The sequence below is a fragment of the Pseudorca crassidens genome, chromosome 5 (assembly GCF_039906515.1).
Source record: "Pseudorca crassidens isolate mPseCra1 chromosome 5, mPseCra1.hap1, whole genome shotgun sequence".
Classification (NCBI taxonomy): Eukaryota; Metazoa; Chordata; class Mammalia; order Artiodactyla; family Delphinidae; genus Pseudorca; species Pseudorca crassidens.
In genome coordinates, this window is record NC_090300.1 from 27,667,252 (window position 1) to 27,692,935 (window position 25,684).

General features: G+C 39.5%; 1 pseudogene; it reads left to right on the forward strand.

Annotated features, from left to right (window-relative positions):
* The first annotated feature begins 3,051 nt into the window (after nucleotides 1–3,051).
* On the forward strand, nucleotides 3,052–3,463 carry LOC137224385 (protein BEX1-like; annotated as a pseudogene).
* The last annotated feature ends 22,221 nt before the right edge of the window (nucleotides 3,464–25,684 follow it).

The following is a 25,684-nucleotide window of genomic DNA, read 5'->3' on the forward strand; positions in this document are numbered from 1 at the left end:
TGATTGTGATTATACTTTTAATCTCTATTGATTGAGAATATACGTATATATGTGTAGATGAATTCAAGAACACCTTGGAATAAGGATCTTGCACCTATGGGTGCAGGACCTGCATGCTTTAAGAAAAAAAGCAAAATGACTCAGGAAACATGGGAGGTTGTGGGACTTAGGATAGACAAGAAGAACTAGTGAAATGTGGATTAAAAGAAGAGATGTTCAAAGCAGAGGGAATACAGAGTTAAGGCTCAGATGATGGTATCAATTTTGAATTTGTGGGGCCAGTAAGGAATAATGTCATTTTTCAACTCTATGTTTTTCGTGGCTTTCTCTTTTCATAATCTAATATAGTTAAGTAAGAACCTACTTGGAATGGAATTGTTCCTTATAATTTCATGGCCAAAGGCATCATGAAAATTATTCAGATTGTTATTTTTTCCATTGCAATGTTTCTAGATCACTTAGGTAATTCACAGTAGAGATGTATGGACTAGGCCAGATCATCTTCAATACATTCTTTCCATTCTTACTGGTAGAGAAATTCTAAAGTGAAAACTATAAAATGCCACATACTGATTTCAATAGCTACTCAGATCTGGTTAAATGGATCTTGCCATGTCTGGAGTGTTTAGCCCTCTAGAGGGGAACAAAGGCAGCACTCCACTGAATACCTGGGTAATCAGCCTGTTTATTGTACCAGTCCTGAGAAGTACCAGTGACTATTTCTGATTTTCCAAAGAACATGAAACAATAGTGGAAGGAATGTTCTTAGAGCATAGGGCAAACATTTTAGCTTTATAGCTTGGCATCTGAGATTACACCCAGACAACATTCAGTTTCCTATATCCTCAGGCTAAGAATATTTTACTTCCTAAAAGGCCTGTGTTGTTTCCCAGCTTCATGACAAGGTTCCCAAAGAGAAAAAGAGATGTTAGACCCTTTATGGTGTCCCAAGTGATCCAGATAAATGAAGACAGAGCTAGAGGTGGAGAAATTATGTTGTTTCACAAGAGAAAGTAGGATGCGGACAGAAGGAGGTTGTATCAATCAGCCACGGTTGTAATGACATTACATATGTAATGACAGACATGTAATGACATGACAAAGCACCCCAGAACTCAGGGGACTACACCATGAGCATTGCTTTTTCTTGTGCACAAGTCTTTAGCTTTGCAGCCATGACTGCTCTAGGCTGGGGGTTGGCTCTAGAATGCACGTTGGGACCAGATCCACTCTAGATGTCTTTCATCTTCCTTAAACAAGTGTGGACAAGTGACTGCCTGAAGCAAGCTCTTCCTGATACTCAGCAACCTGGGTCATTACCACAAACCAAAAATCAAATGTGAGAAAAACCTGGAACTTCTAAAGAATCTCTTGAGATGCAAGAAAAAGAAAAAAATACCATTCATGACCTGGGAAATATGGTTCTCTCCAAACAGCCTTCCTGACCTCACACCCTTGCTCCTACTTCCCATGTATACGTTCTGATGAGCTTCTGAATTTTCTCTACTCCTTCAAGTCCACTGATACATGGCTAAACTCATAATACCCACAAAACTTGATATTAAAGGAAAGAGGCAAAGAAAGAGAAAGGCCACATTTAGTAACAAACAGAAGACCCTACTTTGTAAGTTACTCATTCTCTCTACACCTCAGTCTCTACAAAATGGGACTTTTGACTGTAGACAACATTGGCAGCCTAAAAGCAGTAAAGCAACTAGATGCAGGGGAATGGAGCTGCAAAGTCTTGAGTGCCTTCCTGAGAGACATGCTAGAATTAAACAACTTTAGCAACATCTTTTCCTTAAATAAAAATCACCATTAAGAGAGTTTCTAAAGGCCAAGCCTGAATCCAAAATAAATATGTTAATAGATACTTATTGGGGGCTTCCCTGGTGGCGCACTGGTTGAGAGTCCACCTGCCGATTCAGGGGACACGGGTTCGTGGCCCGGTCTGGGAAGATCCCACATGCCGCAGAGCGGCTGGGCCCGTGAGCCGTGGCCACTGAGCCTGCGCGTCCGGAGCCTGTGCTCCGCAACGGGAGAGGCCACAACAGTGAGAGGCCCGAGTACCGCAAAAAAAAAGATAAATACAAGGCATCAACGTATTAAAGAGGCAAAGATAAAATGCTACGGGAGTTCAGAATAAGGAGTACTACTGCCACCTGAGTTGAGAGCAGAGAAAGGGGTAACACGGAAAACTTCACAGGGAAGGTGGAATTGGAGATAGGAGGTACAGAATTTGAACTTCAAGCACAGGATAAGTCATGCCCTGCAAAGTGAAGGAAGGTGAACAAAGTAGCAAAGACATGGGGAGGTCATGGGTGGGAAGAACATTAATTCAGCCTCACTGGCACAAAGGATAAATCAAGAGATATAGTGAGAAATGGGGTCAGAGGGGTAAATTGAGGCTGGATATGGAGGGTCTCAAGTGCTACACAGAAGCATCTTATTTTATATCGTACACCCAACTGACAGGAACAGGAGGATGATGAAAAAAATTGACAGGTGTGCGATTTTACAGTAAGTGAGGCCCAAATGAAAATATCAGTATCAACTTTGACTTCAATGTCACAAAGAAGCAAAACCTTTCCACACATTTTGAAAAAATCATTACCATAAAGAACAAGTGACTTAGCCTGCCTGAAGTGGGATCACGGTAAAGAATTTTGCATTTCATTTAGCTTTATAAATACGTATTTCTCCACTCGCTTTTAATCTGGGGGAAAAAAGTTCTCCAATATCCTTCTCCATGAAAATGATAAGATTTTCACATCTGGTGTCTATCTGTAAAGAACACAACATATTCAAAACTTCACTTAGCTTGGAGTGGGAGATTTAAGTCCTGGATTGTATCAATATCAAAGCTCTAAGCTGCACGTGATAGGAAACGTCAACTCAACTAGCTTAAAAAATAAACAAGGGGCCGGGAAGGGGCCAACCGCCTGGCTGCAGCACCCCGCTGCCCCAACCCCAACCTTCTGCAGGTCTGTAGGTTTCAGTGAAGCAGCGAGAGAATCGGGAGGAGGAGACAGCAAGGACAGCCCAGAAGCAATGGTGTCGCAAGAGGAACAAGCAGTAAAAAAAATCTCAGCATGGAAAATGCCAACCAGGAGGATGAAAAAAAGGATGAAAAGGAACAAGATGCTAATAAAAGAGAGCCTTTGGTCCTCCCTTTGGAAGCTGGTGAATATCGTGTACCTAGAGGAAAGTTCCATGTTAGGCATAGATATTTCCTAGGCAGTTCCTACGCAGTTGCATGTTAGGCAGCCCATCCTGCAGTGTATACGGGACATGACTCAGAGGCTTGGAGAACCACAGGCAAGGATGAGAGAGGAGAATATGGAAAGGATTGGCGAGGAGGTGAGGGAGCTGATGGAAAAGCTGAGGGAAAAGCAGTCTGTGGGCAGTTAGCACGGACCTCCCTCACCATGACCATCGTGATGAGTTTTGCCTTATGCCTTGAATCCTGATGTTTTTCCCTGAAGTTAATAGGGAGACACACCTGCTTCCTTAACTTACATGTTTGTGACGTACCTTTGTTGTAAACCTTTTGGTGTTACTTGTTTCTTGCGGGTCTCCTATTTCCAGCTTCTAATTGAATATTGTGTTTTTGACCCAATCTGTAAGTTTCTGTCAGCAGGAGAGTTTTACTTATTGCATGGAGAGATGTTCATTATATACTGTGAAGTTAATAAAGCAGTTTAAAAAAAAAAAGTAGGGGCTTCCCTGGTGGCACAGTGGTTGGGAGTCCACCTGCCAGTGCAGGGGACACGGATTCGTGCCCCGGTCTGGGAGGATCCCGCGTGCCGCGGAGCGGCTGGGCCGCTGAGCCTGCGCGTCCGGAGCCTGTGCTCCGCAGCGGGAGAGGCCGCAGCAGTGAGAGGCCCGCGTACCGCAAAAATAAATAAATAAATAAATAAATAAATAAGACCAACAAGGAACTACTGTATAACACAGGGAACTATATTCAATATTTTGTAATAATCTATAAGGGTAAAAGAATATGAAAAAGAATATATATATATATATCTGAATCACTGTGCTGTACACCTGAAACTAACACAATATTATAAATCAACTATACTGCAATTTTAAAAAATTAAACTAAATTTTTAAAATACAGATGAGTTGGCTGCACACTGAAAAACCAGAAACAAATGAAGAAAATAATCACTCTTAAGCCAAAAAGCCATTGGTTAACGACTCACGTATATGTTTGCATGTTGAGTTTCCCCACACCTGAGAAGATAACCAAAGTCATGGGCTGAGAGGAGGGGAGAGGAGAGGGAAGGAGAGACTAATTAAGGGGGCAGGAGAAGGTGACACTGACAATCTTAAACTCACGAGAGCAGTTGGGTTATCCTCACTGCTTCCATTGAGGGACATCAAGAAAAGAGTGGAAACAATAAAAGAAATGCTTGCAAAGATAAAAACTAAACAAACAAATAAATAAGAATTACTGCCTCATAGAACTAGAAATCCAAGGCAGAAAGTTTCCAAAATTGGTTAATTCAGCAACTCAGCAACATGATCCAGAACCCCAGCGATTTCCCTTTCTGCTCCGCCATCCTCAGCATGCCACTCGCCGTAGGGCTAGCTCCCCTCGTGGTGACAAGGTGGCTGCCTCAGTTCTAGGCAGCAAATCTCAATCGGTAAAGTCCAGCTGAAAAAAGGAGGGCATCAGTCCTGTGTGTGTGCTTTCATGAGCCAGAGAACTTTTACAAGAAGCCCCTTGAACAGACTTTTCCTCTCATTTCATTGGCTAGTTGCCAGGAAGAGTTCACATGCCTATTCTGAAGGCTGAGACTAATCAGGATTAGCTCTGGGTCAGTGAGTCAAGGGTAAAAACCTCAACAATTAGGATCAGCCACCAAGGAAGAGTAAACGGCCTCGGGTTGGCAACCAACAATGCCTGCTGTATAGCCTCCCACTACATGCTGGATGACTGTGTATGACCTTTAACATCTCTGAGCCACGACATCCTCATTTGTAAAATAAGGAATTTCATCAATTCCACATGTTACTTTTCAACTTCCTGTTAATTATCTTTCATGAAATGTTATCTTTCTCTTCCAAATTTTCTTCTCTTTAGTTGTATGTCTTGTTTTTGACTGAAATTTAGGAAGCCGGTGGTTTAATGCTGCAAAGGCATTTCAGATAAAATTGAGATGAACAGAAAAAAAGTGGTAGAAAAAATTTGCAATTCATACAGAAAAAGGGCTGATTTTATATATATAGACATATAAGAAAGAAGGTTCCTTCGAATGGGAAAGAAAAAAATCAAATTAAAAAATGGGTGAAGTTCATAAAGAAACAGATCCTGAAAGAAGAAATACAAATGATTCTTAGGTATCTGAAAATGACACAGTTCAGTTATAGTGAGAACCAGTCACATTAAAACTACACCGCAAAACCATTTTTCACCTGTTAGACTGGAAAAGGTCCAAAAGTTTGGTAATGCCCTCCATGGGCAAAACTTCAAGAAAGCAGGAGCCGCGTGTGTCTCCTATAAAATTGGAGATGGGGAGACTCCTCTGCAGGGTAAGTAGCTGATAGCTCTCCACATGACAAATGCACATGCCCTCCAAGCCAGCAAAGCCAATTTTAAAATATTGTCCTATATTGTATCTCTGGTAACAAGATAATTCACTGCAAAGTTATTTTTTAAAACAAAATACTGGAAACATCTCAATATCTGTCAATAGAGGATTGGTTTAAAAAAATTAAGTAGTATACTGCATACATACAAATAGCATGTCTGAGGAAAAGCAAAAAAAAAAAGGAAAACTGAAGTGGTCATACATATACTGATGTGAAAAATCTCAAAGACCCACAGACCAAGAGAACGCACATAGTATGATAATATTTGCTCAAGAAAAGTGGAAAAATATATACTATTTTTGCTCGTATTTAACTATCTCATGAATTGCTTAGAAACTAATCACATTGATTCCCCGTGTGGAAGAAAACTTGACAACTGGGAGACAGAGTTGGGAGAAAAAAATGTTTTCACTGTAAATCATTTTATATTTTTTGAGTACTTAACTATATGGGTACATTGCCTATTCAAAGTTAAATAAAACACTTTAAAATTATTATGATAGATGCCTCATAAAACTAAAAAGTTTGCTTCAACATCTATCTCACAAAATGTAACAATAATCATCATAAGCTGGAAAAAAACTCCTACAATATAAATTTCTATTCAGGAAAAAGTACATTTTTTAATTTAAAAGAATATATAAGTAGACTTAAGAACAGTATTTGCTCATTGATTATTGACTGTTCCTAAAAACGATGCCTGTGGGGTGGTTGAAGTTGGTTTATAACAGTGAGCATCTAGAAATTGATTGTGTATAGAAATCCAAACTTTGGTATCCTGCCATCAGCTGCTGTGGTAGCCATGTAATTCACTCACTAGGAGCCCCCTCAGGGCAGGAGAGGAGCCAATACATTTCCTTATTTCCTTGTTCATCTGCCACAAACCAGCAAAACATGACTAGACCCATGATAAAGATCAACCCTCAGCTTCACCTGTATCATTATGGAGATTGGATTTTCTTTAAAGATGAGAATCAGGACCACATTTTAAGCAAGCGCACATATCTATTTTGAACACTGGGCAATAAGAAACTTCCCTGATTTGAACTATAGCAAGCTATTTGGGGAAACTATAATAGTGGGAGTACTGTCCAGAATAGTCTAGCCAGCCACTGCCAGAAACAAAACTCCTCTTTGTACATTTCTGAGTGCATCCCAGCAATATAATTTTTTGACTTCAGAGCCTCCTTTACATCTTTCATATCCTATTTACAAATAAATTCATTTGTAAATTATCTACATTGACTTCTTTAGTAATAAATTATATATAAAACCTACACAAGAAACAGCAATTTTTTTTTTTTTTTTTTTTGCGGTACGCGGGCCTCTCACTGCTGTGGCCTCTCCCGCTACAGAGCACTGGCTCTGGACGCGCAGGCCCAGCGGCCATGGCTCATGGGCCCAGCCGCTCCACGGCATGTGGGATCTTCCCGGACCGGGGCACGAACCCGTGTCCCCTGCATCGGCAGGCAGACTCTCAACCACTGTGCCCCCAGGGAAGCCCAAGAAACAGCAATAATTTTAAAGATCAAGAGATAAACATATATAAAAGTTTTAATATTTCCTTCCTACAGTCCAGCATCATGTTCTCCTTCTGGTGCACACACCCTAACAGAATATCAAAATTAAATAATTTAGTAATTTTGTCAGAATTTTCATACTGTTAGAACTTTTGTTTGTGAATGTAATTATAATTAATATCTGTATCTGAACCAATAAGATGACTTATTTATCCAAAAAAAAAAAAAGATTTCATGATCCTGAATTACACAGAAGGCTTTGTCCTACACGTTTTAAATGAAATAATGATTAAGAACTCCTTATCCTTGTCCTTAAGGAGCAGAGAACTTAGTAGGGATGTTGCAATCCATGTTTTTATGTAAAATCTGCATTACCAGGAACTGATAACTATTATATACTCAAATGATTTGCAGTTTAGAGGGAAGATTAAAGGGCATTTCAACAGGAATCTTCAAGAAAGACATGACTGAAGAGGATAGGTTACATCTTGGCTTTGAATCACAAGAAGCATTTCAACCAGTGGAGGTGGGTGTGGGCGGGTCATGGTAGGCTGCCATGCCATTCTACATGGGGAGAAAGGCAGAAGCAATATGGTAGAACGATGAGGGGTGCTCAAAGAGCAAAGAGAGGGCTTCCCTGGTGGCGCAGTGGTTGAGAGTCCGCCTGCCGATGCAGGGGACACGGGTTTGTGCCCCGGTCCGGGAAGATCCCACATGCCGTGGAGCGGCTGGGCCCGTGAGCCATGGCCGCTGAGCCTGCGCATCCAGAGCCTGTGCTCCGCAACGGGAGAGGCCACAACAGTGAGAGGCCCATGTACCGCGGAAAAAAAAAAAAAAAAAGCAGGGAGAGGTGAGCTGGAAGTGTGAACCCGGAGTCAGATTGTGGAGGACCTTGAATTGCTGGCTAAGGATTTGGGTGTTTACTTAACACTCATTAAGAAAGCTCTGAAGAAGATGTAATGGAATTGAAAGAATTCTAAAATAAGAGTTAGGACACCTGGTTCTAGTGCTACTTACAGTTATCTGATATCAAGAAGATTAATCTCTCTAAACCTCATTTTCTTTCCTAGATGAAAGCTTCTTTCATCACTGATATTCTATAATTCCTCAAGGACCTTTGAGCTTGCCTTAGCATAAACTGGGATCTGGTTAAAAGTATATCATAATAATCCAGAGGCAGGTAATGGTGGTCTACACTAGGGAGGTGGCAATGGTGTCCACAACAATGGAACAAGGACTGCCCTGCTACAGGCTTTACTTAAGAAATTGTCCAAATAAGACTGGAAAGGAAGAAAGAATATGAATGACATTGCCAAGATCTTACCCTGGGGCATAGTGAGTAATTGGAAACAGGGGGACAGGAGAGAGAAATGCAAGAGGATTAAAAAATTGTTAGCCTACATTATCAAGAGAATATCAGCACCATTAACAGAGGGATTGGGATTTGAAAAGGAAAATATTCTAGAAGTAGGAGGTGAGGACAGTTTGCAGCCTATTCAGTAGGTGGGAGATTGTCTGGGTCAAAATCTCCAGCAAGGAGTTGTTAAATTGACATGATAGATTTGAGAGTCATCCCCCCAGAAAGGGAAAATTCAAGATCAGAATTATAAATAAATGTTTCCAAAGAGTTTATAAAGACATAGGAAAACGCTCAGGAAATATTCTCAAGGGGGAAAAGAAAACAATATATACATTTTGGTTGCAATGTATGTATATATAGGTTCACAGATAAAAGGTAAAACCAAAATAATCAAAGTATTATTATTCAGTCTACATTATGAATATATAAGCGAATTTTATTCTTTATACTGTTTTCTCCCAGTGTTCTATAATGAACATACATTATTCTTATAAACAGAAAAGAAAAACAGTAAAAAAAGAAATGCAAAAATAAAAGTGATGATCAAAAAGTTTCTATTAAACCTTGATCAGATTTTTAACACAAATGTCTCTGAAAAAAAGATCTGTCTCAGAAGTGCTTATACTGACTAAAAATCACAGTTCACGGAAGTCCAGTGGGACACAAGGCAAGAATTAATTTTCTCAAGACTACATGGTTCCAGTTATAAACAATGGGCTATTTATTCTCACATTCCTAGTAGAATCAGGCACATTCTACCTGTCTTCTTCCATAACAGGCGTCTGTATTCTTAAAAGAGAAATGGAAATATATTTGGACATGGAGAAAACCTTTGAGGGAGAAAAGATAACTCTAAGTGTCAAGGTAGAAAACTTGAGCTTCAACAATACAGGACTGCCCCATTCAAATCACTCTATCACCAAGCATTAAAACCGAGACTTCAGTTTTAATTTTATGGTTAATACATGTAGGCAGCATCTTTTCTCTTACCCCCCGACAAAAAACTGTATCAAATATAGGAGGAGTCTTAACTGAAAAAGAGACACTGTTATTAAATCTAGAATTAAGCAACCTAATTTGTTGGGTCTGATGTAACCAAAGTATAAAAAAAAAGTAAATATATTGGCTTTGTCTACTCAGAAACTCACATTTATGCTAACATTAACTATAATTAGCCTAGAGCAGAATATAGCAGATAATCAACAAGATACAAGATTCCAGGATTCCTCTGAAATTGGTTAGTATTTTTCCTTCCTAGCTATCTGGAAGGGAGCTATTTGGGTTACACCAAGTGGCCTGAGACATTCATTTCTCCTAATGAGAATTCTCCTAGGGCCACTTGGATAAGGATAAAAACATAACTGACCCATGTGATGTCATGAATAAAAAGAACAGACAGTGACAGGAACAAAAGAGAGGTCATTCCTTATGTATCATTTAGGTGGGAGGTAATTAAGGTGCTAGGTGCTCATCTGCAATTTCTTAGCCCAATGGGAGCGATCACTGGGTCAGCCTAGACTGCTGATCCCACATCTGGAGCGCTAGAGAGTAATGTCCAGCTGAGGACTGAATCTAGCTTAGAGCAAACCTCCAGAAAGAACTATAGTTGCACCATAAATGACTTTCTAATATCCTCTGCTTATGATCTCACTAGGGTACCAGAAAACAACATAGCATATTGAAAGGAACACAGGTTTTGAAACTACAAAGACCTGGATTTAAATTCCAGTGCCACCATGTGACACTTACCATATGACCTTAGACTAGTCATTTAACCACTTGGAACCTGAGTTTTTGCATCTGTATAAATGGGGGGAGAAAATTTTACAGGGGATAATCATGATAATTGAGATAACCACCTACAAATACAGTAACTGTATCAACTCAATGTTAATATAGCAAATTGCCTTGTAACAAAGAACTCTTGTATTAGTCAGGTTCTCCATAGAAGCAGAACCAACATACCAACATGAGACAGATGATATATATATATATATATACATACATACAGATACATAGATAAATATATAAGCAGATAGATACATGGAGAGAGAGAGAGAGAGAGAGAGAGAGAGATTATTAAAGCTGAGAAGTCCCAAGATCTAAAGCAAGCAAGCTGGATACCCAGAAGAGCTGATGATACGGTTCCAGTCCAAAAGCCAACAGACTTCAGACTCAAGAAGAACCAATATTTCAGTTTGAGTCCAAAGGTAGGAAAAGACTGATGTTCCAGCACAAGTAGCCAGGTAGAAAGTGATCTATCTTACTTGCCAGGGTGTTAGCCTTTTTGTTTGATTCAGGCCTTCAACTGATTGGATGAGGCCCACCCACAATGGGAGGACAATCTCCTTAACACAGTCCAATGATTCAAATGTTAATCTCATCCAGAAATACCTTCACACACATACCCAGAACAATTCTTGACCAAATATCAGGGCACCCCATGGCCTACTCAAGTCGACACATGAAGTTAACCATCACTACAAAATCTTAGTGGTTTACAAGAGGAATTCATCCTCCTTAGACCAGTGGCTACCCCAGGCATGATCTCACAACAATGGCGGACATGCATGAGAACATGTCCATTTCATGTACAAGCACATTTAAGCATCTGTTCACATCATGTCTGTTAACATCAGATTAACTAAAGCAAGCCACATAGCAAATCCAACATTTATAGAACATGGAAATATACCCACCTCTGGTAGGAGAAACTGCAAAGCCACAGAACAAAGGGCTTGAATACAGAGAATTGCAAAAACTGTGGGCAAATAATACAATTTACTATGGTAACCCATGCCAGGCACATGTTAGATAGTCAAAAAATTTTATTTGTGTGCCTTTCCCACTCCCTCCACCCCAGTTCCACTTGCTGTTTTCCAAGAATTTTCCCATTCCTCTATGCAATGTTCTACATTGAATACAAATATAATGTTTTAAAGAATTAAGATAATGCTATTATAAGAAAATGCTCTTTCACTCTATGGAAAGTTTCACATACCAGGCAAGATGCTTCCTTAATTGACCCACAGTACCTTTTAGTTCATTGCCCTGAGAAGTTTTACTATCAATTAGGAATGTACAGTGTGTATAAGTAATTTACATCCTATTCTTCAGTGTGTCCTACTTGCCTGTTTCAAATTTCACCTGCTCTTATTTTGCTCAATTAACTATGCTTGTTCCACAATTATCTAATCTATTTAGTATGTACTGAGAGCCTTTAAAGCTCCTTTCTCATCTTTGCCCTGACTAAGTAATTTATCATCTGGCACGTTAACCGTTGGGCCATTCAGCCCAGCTTGTCAGAAACTTCTTTGAAAATATTAACATTTCAAGTCCCAGTGTAGAAGGCATGGATGTTGTACAATTAATTTCTTCTCATGCTGTGACTTGCCTTTTTCTCTTCCTTGTTTTGCTAATCTCTCAACTCATTTTTAAATCCATGATAGAATTTTAAGTCTCACTACAATGCTGCCAGTTTCTTTGTGTACTTCTTTATGGAACAAATATGAAGATCTTATCAAGATATCAAGAGTCACAATTACTTGAGGCAACATGAAAACCACTCATAAAGAACTGAAGGGTTCATGTGGAATTTTAATCCTTAGAAGCCAATGTTTAACAGGAAGATGGGTATTTAACCCTTAAGATGTCTTATTTCAAAGGAAGATCACTACATTTATTGCCTCTTCTAGGATCTATCAGGCCCTGTATAGATATGTGCTCGCTTTATTTCACTTTAATTCTCACCACAACCTTACCAAATTGTTACTGTTATTTCTACTTTACAGATTGAAAAAAAATGTGTTAACCACAAGGACCCGGCCAGGGTTGTCAGCAAAGATGTGAAATTCCTAATGGTTGATTTCAAAGTCTGTCTTTCCTCTAAACCTCACTTGATAGCTCTTTCTCATTCTTTTGTCTATGACTCTTAGTGATAAAGAAAATTTCTCACCATTCCATAGCTATATTGGGTATTATATTTCAAAAATAAATTGAAGCAAGAGGACAAAACACCAGGTTTTTCAAACTATATTCTTCCCTTAAAAAAGAAAAAAAAAAAGCTATGACTCTCTATGGCAGTGTTCCCCTCCCAATTTGAAAATCAATCCTTTATAGTATTAAAATTAGTTCATGAAAATTATCTCCCCTATACCAGTCTCCAAATTCACTAGGCTTATTTACTGTTCTCACCATACGGTAACTCCGGACATTTCTGGTCTGACATTCCTATTAGTAAAAAGTTTTGCATATCCATCTCCAAAGCAAGTATATTGATTTATACATTATTTACATGGACTATTTTGATCCATATGCTAAATTTTTCATAAAGCTAATGTTTTTCTTGTTTTCAGGAAACAAACTTAATTAGAAGTTTTAGTATCTTTTCCTCCACCTCCAGGTGGGAGCAAGGCTAGTTAGAGTCCAGTGCTGAATCATAAGCTCCTTGAGGTCCTCAACAGTGTCTCATTTGCCTTTAACTCTTTGAGACTGAGCCCAGACCTGGACCATGCTAGGCATGGAATTGAGGCTTGTAAGATGAACAATGGATGATGGAGCTGACTTTTTAGGAAAAGATCAGAGCCAAGCCTTTGTTGTACTTCTCTAACTCCAGAAAAATATCTTTTGTCAAGAGCACATCAGGGAAAAAAAAAAAATTAAAGAAAAGAACACATCGGGCCTTACATTCTTTCCTCAAATAATCTGAATTTTCTCATGAAATGAATCTGACTTGCCGCCATAACACTCAAATCTCCACTCTAAGATGAAATGGTTCCTAGGAAAGGGCACTGGCGTGAGACTTCGGGATTTGAGTTTCAGCCCTTTTACTGGCTTAACTTCATGCCTTTGCACAAGTCAATCCAGCCCTCTGAGTCCCTTTTGTACCAACTATTAGAGAAGCATGGAATGGATAATTATGAATAACACTGCAGCTATACCCATCTAAATAAAGACTGCTTATACTTTTTTTTCTAAAAAAAAGTTATATTGTGTATATTCAAAGATTTATATTATATAAAAACCTTGAAAAATAGTTACTTGAACTAGTCTGAGACTGAGAAAAAAATCCAAAAGCTGTTCCTTCTTCTCTGCATTCCTCAGTAAACAAGCAAATGATGCCCAGAGGTGAGTAAGGATGTGGCTAGGTCCAAACACAGTTAAGGGTTGTAAGAGGTACCATCCTTCAGCAACTCCCCTGTAAACATACTGTGTAATAAATTCCCAACTGTTTCCCTATGAAGCCTACCTCTGTGGTAGAGTCTCTAGGGAGAGATAAAGACAATCAATCTAAGGCTAACGGGTGATGCAATAAGAACCAAGTCATATATTTATTTGTTCTGGTCTGTTCCTGTCAGGGAATGGATGCAACTTGATTAAATTACAAAAATGCTATTATAGGAAAAGACAAATAAAGGAGCGTTGGGGTTAGGGGAGGAGAGCCTCTTTCTTAGAATAGCTGAAAATTTCCATTTTCAAAGAAATAACATTTATTTATATAATTAAATATATCATGTAAATCGTTCTGCCAGACACACATTGTATCTAAAAATCACCTCTTGGGGTTTTGTCAGACTCTGATGTTTCAAAGCCCACACTAATGTGAAAGACTGAAATAAGTTATACTGAATAAATAGAAAATTCTACCCTCAGATGGCAATTTTCTGTCAGAGATCTGCCTTTTATCTCTTGAATTAGATCTAGTTGCCTTCCTGGAAATAAGCATTCTTATCAGAGATTGACGCAGTTCCAATACAAAAGAAAAAGTTCAAATGCTCTAGAGTTTCACAAAGCAACCTTCTGACTTCCCAATATTTATTACTTTGACAGAAAGTAAAGTGTACATTTTAATGTGTATTCAGCAGGATGAAAATAGAATCCTTAATTTTTTTTCCTTCATGTAATGGTTTGCTTAAGGAAACTCTGCAATCAAATGTTCTCTGTAAGAAAGGCTGCTTGCTGGACAATCTCCTGGCGAATAAAGTGGATTGGGGAAGTTTTTTTCCTTCACAGGAGCAGTTATATGGCTTTTTTTCTCATTCTACAGTGTTTCCCACCTAAGAGTCAGAGCAAGGAATGCCCAAAGCCAGATTTTGAGCCCCTACTAACAGCCACGTGATCTCAGGGAGGTCATCTGAGTGTGGATAAGACAGCATTATCCCCTTTTTATAGCTGAGTAAATTGAGGCTCAAAAAAAGTAAAATAACTTGCCCAAATCCAGATAGCTAGCAATGACCAATGTCTGTTTACCCCAAAGCTCACTATATCATGCTAGACTGTGGACAACCTGCTGATATCCTGAATGCTCCAGTCTTGTTTTCATCTCAACAGTGATGAAATAAAATAGAATTCCTCCAGACACTCCTGTTATCTCATACAAGATTAATCCTTTACTCTTGATTTGACTTTACATTGTGGGCATTTTTTAAATATTTAAAACCGAACACAACTTTTTTCCTCTGAAAACAAATCCAACAAAGCCACACGTCCTTAATGAATCATGCACCCACAAAATTTTTAAAACCAGGCAAAGTGACTTACCCAGATGTATAAAGAAATCCACTCTAGTAATAACTTTCTCCTTAAGAATTTACAGTGTCTTCATATTTATCATCTCATTCCTTATAACACCTTTCTTTAAAACCTAATTACCACATTTCATGATTAGTCATAGTTTCCAAAGACTGCTATTTCTAAACTAGCTCATCCAAAGAAACTACAGGAGGAGAGAAAGATTTATTTCATTGTCTTAGCCTTAGCACAGGTTTTTCCTAAATAAAAACAACTGGGGCTTCCCTGGTGGCGCAGTGGTTGAGAGTCCGCCTGCCGATTCAGGAGACGCGGGTTCGTGCCCCGGCCCAGGAAGATCCCACATGCCGCGGAGCGGCTGGGCCCGTGAGCCATGGCCGCTGAGCCTGCGCGTCCGGAGCCTGTGCTCCGCGACGGGAGAGGCCACAACAGTGAGAGGCCTGCGAACCCCCGCAAAAAAAACCCCAAAAAACAACTGAAGAATGGAGAGTATTTGTTCTAGTTGAATGTAATTCTAACCAATACCTATAGCCCACTAGCTTTTCACAAAGTGCTTCCTTCCATTCTCTCACTGCTGCCTGCTCCCTCCTTTCCCTCAAAGAAAATCTGGACAGATTCTAGAGTCATAATTAAGTAAATTTCTCCATCATTCTCACAACATACAATGCAGACACACATGTGCATGCATGCACATACCTTTTTATTTATTTACTTATTAGAAAAGCTACAATAAGATGTCTTTCCTTACTAAAGGCTGGTGATTCTGCAAGCCCAGGCAAGAAGAATTTGTGTCATTTTCACTACGATTCCACAAGCTTTGAATTTCTCACAATTTTCTTTCCTTAAAAACTAGTGAGTAAAGCAACACATACAGTTATATAGAAAAAAAAAAAATTACTGCTGTCCATGCCTTTAAACATAACTAGACTAGTAATTAGACTCTGAATTTGATAATGAAGTTAGCCTTAGGAGGTTACACGGGTACTCATATTATTCAACATGTCCTTAGCCAGCTCAAGCATAAATTTTCATGGCATTTAATAGATATTCACTGCACCAAGGGCAAAGGGATGGAAAGAGATATCCTCAGAGTCTCAAATAAAAGTAAAATGACACTAAGATCTACCCAAATGCACAGTTGTGGCCCCGCTGTTGTGGATCAGATTCACCTGGAGTAAGAGGCCTTTTTATGGTGTCCAAATGTAACCATTTACTGCCTCAAAGCCTGGTTAACTACACCTTTGTACAGGTTATCATATGAGTAAAACAAGATTTTCACCACTTGTTATTTTATCTTATTATCATGTAGAAGATCACATCAATGCATATTACCCACACTGGTATCAACTCATCAAGTAATGTTTGCTCTTACTATAAAACACATATTCCATCCCTTTGCCCAAAAGCTGTCCCCGTGATTAAAAAGGATTCTTAGAAAAAGAAATGTAATCCAAATTGGAAATGAGAACCATCACTGAGTCTCCAACTCTTCTCTTAGATGAAAAAAATATGAATTTAGAACTATCTTTATTACTTCTCTTCCAGACACCTATCAAATAGGACATCAGGGAGAAGCTGCATAGATGCCTCACAAGAGGAACCTCTCTGATTTATATTTATCATTGTGCTTATCACCAATGAGTTCACGGGTAATACACAGCTCCCCCCTACATGTAACATGTGGTGCTGGGCAAAACCCTGTCCATTTTCCTAAGACATGAGTTAGTTTGCTAGGGATGCCATAACAAAGTACTACAGATTAGGTGGCTTAAACTACAGAAATTTATTGTCTCACAGTTATGGAGGTTATAAATCCAAAATCAAGGTATCACCAGGGTTGGTTCCATCTGAGGGCTAGAAGGGAAGTATCGGTCCCAGGCCTCTTTCCTTGGCTTGTAGACGGCTGTATGCTCCCTATGTCTCTTCATATTCTCTTACATCTATGTGCATCTCCATGTCCAAATTTCCCCTTCTTATGAGGACACCAGTCATGTTGGATTAGGGCCCACCCTAATGAACTCATTTTAACTTAATTATCTCTGTAAACATGCTATCGTCACATAAGGCCACATTCTGAGATACTGGAGGTTAGGACTTGAACATATGAATTTGGAGTGGACACAGTTCAGCCCATAACAAGACACTGCTACCTAAATATCATGCACAGTTTAGGAGAACTGTGTCACGTTTTATGCAGTAAGTTACTGATTTTGATCACCACCAAATTTTTATCAGAAACTGTTGCAGATACAGGAGATCCCAATAGCAAAAGCACCCAAATTCTGCCCTCAAAAGCTAACCAATCTGTGAGAAACTGGACACATACAATGTGAGATAGTATTACGATGAATAGTGAGATAGAATTTTATAAACTGAAGTACATTCTTCCATTTACTTTTGATTTTAATTATACATTTATCAGTGCAACCAAACTTGACGTGCTTGAGCAACCACAGCAGCAATCACAGCCATGACTTAGAGTGAGTAGAGGCCAAGTACAAACAGAAAAACCACCCGGAAATTGCTTTTAAGTGGAACAGACCAGTATCAGAGCTCAATGTACAATAATAGATCAACAGAACCTTTGTGTCTGGTTTAGTTGCTCTGCATGCTAGTTTCGACACTTGTGCTAGCAAGAGATGCAACTGCCAGCTGTTATACGGGTCATCTTATTCAGATTTCCCAACACTGAGACATGTATTGTAAATTGACAAATGAGGACAATGAAGCTCGGGCGCCCTTCGTTGACACGGCCAAGGTTATACCACAACTTGGCACCCAAAACAGGTCTAGATCTTGGGTTCTTTCTGCTTCTCCCCCACTGCTCTGCTTCTCATAAAGTGGGTAATGAGTGCAAACCTTGCATGGATAAGATTGCTTTTTTTTTTTTTAACATCTTTATTGGAGTATAATTGCTTTACAATGGTGTGTTAGTTGCTGCTGTATAACAAAGGGAATCAGCTATACATATACATACATCCCCATATCTCCTCCCTCTTGTGTGTCTCTCCCACCCGCCCTATCCCACCCCTCTAGATGGTCACAAAGCACCGAGCTGATCTCCCTGTGCGATGCAGCTGCTTCCCACTAGCTATCTATTTTACATTTGGTAGTGTATATATGTCCATGCCATTCTCTCACTTTGTCCCAGCTTACCCTTCCCCCTCCCCATGTCTTCAAGTCCATTCTCTACGTCTGCATCTTTATTCCTGTCCTGCCCCTAGGTTCTTCAGAACCATTTTCTTTTTTTTTAGACTCCATATATACGTGTTAGCATATGGTATTTGTTTTTCTCTTTCTGACTTACAGGCTCTTTACGACAGACTCTAGGTCCATCCACCTCACTACAAATAACTCAATCTCCTTCCTTTTTGTGGCTGAATAATATTCCATTGTATATATGTGCCACATGGTTTCTCAGTCAATCTGCACCTGCTCCAGGCAGCTGTCTCGTAAATGTGTTTTGTGGGTCGCGAGGCCTATCAGTGAAAGGCTGTGAGTGAATCAATAAGAACAATTTAAAATGAATGCTCTACCAGTGTTGGGTCAGGAACTATCTACCTATCTTATTACATGAAAAATGTACTTATAAATTCTATTATAGACAGTCAACTAAAAAAACAAAAATAAAACAAAAAAAACCCCCCAGCATTCTTTAGAACCATTTCTGTTCCCACAGCCTTGATACCATGTTTACAAATCTGTTGCTATAGTTTCATGCATTCGCACAACAGTTTCCTACATGTATGGGTCTTGTTGCTACTATGATGAATAGACACAGAATCAGAGCAGCTGTGGAGGACAGAGAGAAATACAATGGAACAGTCATTAGAGTAGTTGAGCTTACACACTGGAGATTCTCAAACCAGAGGAGTCCTGTCCCTAAGGAGACCTCAAAATCACCTGGCGTGATAGACTGTCCCCAGATGATGGCAATGATCCCTCACATCCCCACGTTCTTTCACTAATGTAATTGTGCCTTTTTCTCATCAAGAGGTGGTGTCTATTTCCCCTCCACTTAAAGCCGGGCTGGCCCTGTGACTTATTTTGACTTTGGTGCTTTTTGAGTTTTGGATCTCCATCGTAAGAGAACTTACAACTTCTGTTTTTACCTTCTTGGAAGCCAGACACCACGTAAAGAAGCTGGGGTGAATGATGAATTACCATGTGGACAGAGAATGCTCCTAGCCCCCTAGGCATCCTCAAGAAGGCCCCAGACATGATGGTGTGGGTGAAGCCATCTTGGACCTTCCCACCCCCCAGCTGCCAGCTGAATGCAGCAACCTAAGTGAGGCCAGGGAAGACTAGCAGAAGAACCACTGTGCCAATCCACCAATCATGAGAAATTAAATGGTTGTTGCTTTAAACCATTCAGTTTGGGATTGGTTTGTTAGAGAAATAAATACCTGAAACACCTGAGAGCTTTTCTGAAATACCCATGCATCCCTAATTTACTCCCTTGGACTCTGATGTGCTACTTACCTTCCCAGGAACTTGAGATTTATCAAGTAAGAATCAATGATATGACCTTTTCTTGCTTTCAGTTTGTTCAAGTGAAGATAATTAGCCACAGTACAAGCCAACTTGTGGTAGGTGTCATAATTTAGGGGCACGAGAATTTTGTACTTTATCAGAAGTGCACCCCACTCTTGTCAAAAGAATTGAGAATTTCTACTTTAAGGAACAATTAAAAATAATTCTCATTCAACAACAACAAAAAATAATCACACTTATTTTTAACATGGGCAAAAGACTTGAATAGACACTTCTCCAAAGAACATATACAAATGGCCAGCAAGCATATGAAAAGATGCTTAATATCACTAATCATTAGGGAAATGCACATTAAAACCATAATGAAATAACCATCGCATACCCACTGAGATGGCTAATACCAAAAAAAAAAAGCAAAACTAATCATTAGGAAAATGCACATTAAAACCGTAATGAAATAACCACCGCATACCCACTGAGATGGCTAATACCAAAAAAAAAAAAGCAAAAGATAACAAGTGTTGACAAGGATGTGGAAAAACTGGAACACTTGTGTATAGTTGGTAGGAATGTAAGATGATGCAGCTACTGTGGAAAACAGTATGGTGGGCCTCAAAAAATTAAATATAGAAATTCCATATGACCCAGCAATTCTACTCCTGGGTATATATCTGGAAAAAAAGGAAAATGCTAATTCAAAAAGACAGGTGCACCATCATGTTCATAGCAGCAGTATTTACAATAGCCAAGATATGGAAGCAATGCCAAGTGTCCATCACAGCCAAATGGATAAAGAAGATGTGATACATATGTATAGATATATACATATACATCATGGAATACTACTCAACCATGAAAAGTAATTAAATTATGTCATTTGTGGCAACATGGATGGACCTAGAGAATATTATGCTTAGTGAAATAAGACAGAGAAAGACAAATACTGTATGCCATCAGTTATATGTGGAATCTAAAAAATAAAACAAGCAAATGTATATAGCAAAACAGAAACAGACTCACAGACACAGAAAACAAACTAGTGATTACCAGGTGGAGAGGGAAGGGTGGAGGGGCAAGTTACGGGTATGGGATTAAGAGATACAAACTACTCTTATAAAATAGATAAGCAACATGGATACATTGTACAGCACAGGGAATTATAGCCATTATCTTGTGATAACTTTTAATGGAATATAATCTGTAAATATACTGAATCACTATGCTGTACGCCTGAAACTAATATAATACTGTAAATCAACTATACTTCAATTTTAAAAAGAAAATACTCCATTGTAGAGTAGCACTGACATATATACACTACCGAATGTAAAATAGATAGCTAGTGGGAAGCAGCTGCATAGCACAGGGAGATCAGCTCGGTGCTTTGTGTCCACCTAGAAGGGTGGGATAGGGAGGGTGGGAGGGAGACGCAAGAGGGAGGGGATATGGGGATATATGTATACATATAGCTGATTCACTTTGTTATACAGCAGAAACTAACACACCATTGTAAAGCAATTGTACTCCAATAAAGATGTTAAAAAAAAAGAAAGATAAACTCCTAAAAAATTTATATTCACACAAAAACCTATCCATGACTATTCATAATTGCAAAAACTCAAATACCCTTCAACTGATGAATGGATAAACAAACTACAGTGCATCCCTACTATGGGATGCCTCAGTTTCCCCAGGGCAAATGGAACCATATGAAGAGATTAGTTCTGAGAAGATGTGGGTAGAAACACATAGATCTCAGTTTTGTGCAGTATTTCTTTCTGACACATACCCCATTGAACACTGTGACCAGGAAGCTTCCCGGCAGAAATGAAAAGAGCAGGTCTATGCCATACAGATAATGGGCAAAATAAAGGATGTGCTCCATGTGGTTTGAGATCAGCCTATTCTCAATCACATTGGAGAAATGAGACCTAGGTAGAAGTAAAGAATGAATAAATGACCAATCTCTGCCCTCAAGAAACTCAAAGTTTAGGAAGGAATTGATCACCAACAAATGGCAACTGTCCAATATAATAGATGGAGTAAGAGTAACATGTAGTGAGCCATGGAAATATAAGGAAGGGGATGATCCATAGAATCAGGGAAGGCCTAAGAGAGGAGACGATAGCTGGATTTCATTTTTAACAATCCTGTTAAGACACCAAGGAAATGTAACGTAAAACCTTGAGATACCACTTCACACATACTAGGATGGCTGATAAAGAAAGACAGATAATGACAAGTTTTGGTGAGGATGTTGAGAAATTGGAACCCTTGAACACTGCTGATCAGAATTTTAGATTCTTTAGATACAGTAGATACTAAAGATCTGTAGGTCTTTAGATCTACAGATACTTTAGATACAGTTTGATACTTCCTCAAAAAGTTAAAAAGTAGAGTTACCATATGACACAGCAATGTCCCTCGTAAGTATATAGCGAAAAGAAATGAGAGCATATGTGCACACAAAAACCTGTATACCAATGTTAATAATAGCCCCTAATAGAAATAACCCAAATGTCCCTCAACTGATGAATGCATAAATAAAATGTGGTACGTCTGTCTATACAGTGGAATATTATTTGGTAATAAAATGAAGCACTGATACATACTACAACACGGATGGATCTTGAAAATATTATGCAAAGTGAAAGAGGCAAGTCACAAAATGCCACACATGAATGATTCCATTTATATGAAATGTGCATAATAGGCAAATCTGTAGAGACAGAAAGTAGATTAGTGGTTGCCAGGAGCTGGAGAGAGGAGAAATGGAGAATAACTGCCAGTGGATATGAGGTTTCTTTTTGGAGTGATGAAAATATTCTAAAATTGATTATGAATAAATTAAAGGCCATTGCATTGAACACTTTTAATAGGTAGATTTTATGAAATGTAAATTACATCTCAATATAGCTATAAAAAAGTTCTGAAGGAAATATGACAAAATTCTAATGTTTCTTAATCCTTTTGGGGGTTGGGGAGTAAGTTTAAGTTCATCAGAGGACAGCAAGGGAATCGAACTCCAGGGTAGAGAAGAACGTGGTCCAAGGCACGGAGGCATTAAAGAGCATGTTGTATTGAGGGATTAGTGAGAAACCCAGTATGGTCCTAGAAGGGTATGGAAAGTATGCAGTGGTAAGAGCTGAGGCTGGAAAGGGGTTTTCATCTTTGGAATTTGCATCAAATTCTGAGTTTGCCCTGAAGGTAACTGAGAACCATGAAATGTTTTTAAGCAAGAGAGTGAGTCATATTTTAAGAATATTTGTCTGGCAGTGTGGAGTGAATTGTTGAGGTAGTGACTGGAGGCAAGAGAGACCAGCTGGAGGGTGGCTATGATCATCTTCATGAGACCTGTCAAGGACCCGACACGTGATAGTAGTGAAGATGGACGAGAGGGAAAATATTTGAAAGCTAGTAACAAAAACTCGAAAAGACCAAAAAAGTCACTTATGATGCTAAGATTTCTAGGTTGGGAGAATAAGTAGATGCTGTTAGCAGTTTTACCCTTTATAGTAAAAGCCAGCAAACTTGGGATGCAGTGTCCATGAAAATGCACCAGTGGGATCTCCTGCTGCAGGGGCATAAGGACTGAAGGCTCAGGTGCCCTGAATTCACCAATGTGTTAGCACCAAGGCTGTGCTTCCCCTGGGGTGCTCTCAGCCAATGACTGATGTGGTAGGAGCACTAAGGCAGGTCCCTTCCTGCAAAATGTGGTCCTACTCTGAGAGGCAAATTTAACTCAAGGACTTCTTACTGAAACGAATGGTGCTGCAGTATGAGGCTCCCTCTCCCCTTCACCAGGGTCTGACCTGCATGTCTCTGACAGCTCTCTCAGTCTCTTCCAGCTCCCTCCCATTTTTCCCTTACAGGTTACTCTAGACTGAATGTTTATGTCTCTCCAAAATTCGTATGTTAAAATCTTAAGCCCCAATATGATGGTATTAGGAGTCAGGACTTTTGAGGGTGTGTGCTGCACCCCACTGTTCACCATAGCCAAGACATGGAATCAACCTAAATGTCCATCAACAGATGAATGAATAAAGAAAATGTGGTGTATATATACAATGGAATACTACTCAGCCATAAAAAAAGAATGAAATAATGCTATTTGTAGCAACATGGATGGAACTAGAGATGATCATACTAAGTGAAGTAAATCAGAAAGAGAAAGACAAATACCATATAATATCACTTATATGTGGAATCTAAAATATTACCCAAACAAACTCATCTACAAAACAGAAATAGACTGACAGATATAGAGAACAGACTTGTGGTTGCCATGGGGGAGGGGAGGGGAGGGAGGGGTGGACTGGGAGTTTGCGATTAACAGATGCAAACTAATATATATAGGATGGATAAATAACAAGGTCCAACTGTATAGCACAGGGAACTGTATAGCACAGGATACTATAACAAATATCCTGTGATAAACCATAATGGAAAAGAATATAAAAAAATTCTATATATATCTGTAACTGAATCACTTTGCTGTACAGCAGAAATTAACACAACATTGTAAATCAACTATACTTCAGTTTAAAAAAAAAAAAAAGATCTTTAGGGGTATGACTAACTCCATTTTGTCAGCTCCATCTTAGACCCACAGTCCTACCCACTCCCCTCTCTATGTAACTGAACTTTAGCCTACTCACAAGGAATGTGCCCAAGGCAGATAAATTCCCCATCAACTTTTACCCTTGCCTTTATCTGATATGAAAACTGGAAGAGTGTCTTTTTCTGATACAGATGGTTGGTTAATGGTCATGAGACCCCTGGTGAGGAAGGAAAAAATCCCAGTTCCAGTCAGTACAGACAGGCTTCTCACTTGATAGTCAAATACTATTTTTAGTGTTGGTCCCTTTAAAACTCCCTGTACCCCTTTCAGTGATGTGCAGTGCAGCTGCGAATGCCTCTGGATCTTCTGTCTGCCTGCCCCATTTTTCCTGCCTGTATGTAACTTACCCACAACAAACTTCATAATTGCTCTTTATGGAGTTGCACACTCAGTTTTTCAGTCTCAAAGTTCCTTCTCAGTTCAGAGAATATTACTCAATATCTCTGTCTCCCAACAGGAAGATTAGAGCATGAGGGTGAAGCCATCATGAATGGGATTAGTGCCCTTACAAAAGAAAAACCCAGTGACCTCCCTCACCCCTTCCTGCATGTGACAGTTCAGTGAAAAGACAGCCATCTGCAACCCAGAAGACATTTCTTACCAGAACCCAACCGTGCGGGCAACCTGATCTCAGACTTCCAGCCTCTAGAACTGTAATAAACCTCTGTTGCTCATAAGCCACCCAGGCTTTGGTGTTCTGTTACAGCGGCTCACACTGACTAGGACAGGAGCTGGTACTGAGAGGCGGAGGTGCTGCTTTAACCAATACCTGAAAGTGTGGAAGCATCTTTGCAACTGGTAGAATCTGGAAGAGCTTTGAGGTGCATGCTAGAAAAAGCCTCCATTGCCACAAGGAGACTGTTAAGGGCAATGGTGCTGAGAGCTTATAAAGGAGAGGAGAGCTCCAGGGAAAGCCTCAGTCTTCTTAGAGATGACCTAACTAGCCATGAACAGAGTGTTGGCAGAAAGGTGGACAGTCAAGGCCATCCTAACGAGGTCTCAGATGGAAATGAGGAACATGCTATTGGACAATGGATGAAAGGTGATCCTTGTTATAAAGTGGCAAAGAACTTGGCTCAATCGTGGAAGGTAGAATTTGTGCGCAATGAAGTTGGATAGTTAGCTGAAGTGATTCCTAAGCAAAGTGTTGAAGGTGCAGCTTGGCTCCCCCTGACTGCTTATAGTAAAATGTGAGAAAGGAGAAATGACTTTACAAAAGAATTGTTAAGCAAAAAGAAGCTAGTTTAAGTTCTAGTTTTAAGATCTGGAAAACTCTCCGCCTGTGGATATTGCAAAACATGAGAGCGTGTTGGGAAGGGAACACTAGGGTGTGGCCAAGTGACCATCTGATGAAGATTTTAGTCTGAGTGTGAACCATGGACTTAGTCAGCTATCTCAACAGAAGCCAGGTGCTATTCTCCAAGCCAGGGGAAGAATGACCTCAAAGTCAATTCAGAGAGCATCAGAGTTGCCAGTCGACCACAAGCCCAGAGGAAGGAAGGAGGGTCGGGGAGCAGAAGGGACGACATGATTTCAAAGTCAAAAGACTGGCGCCTGTGG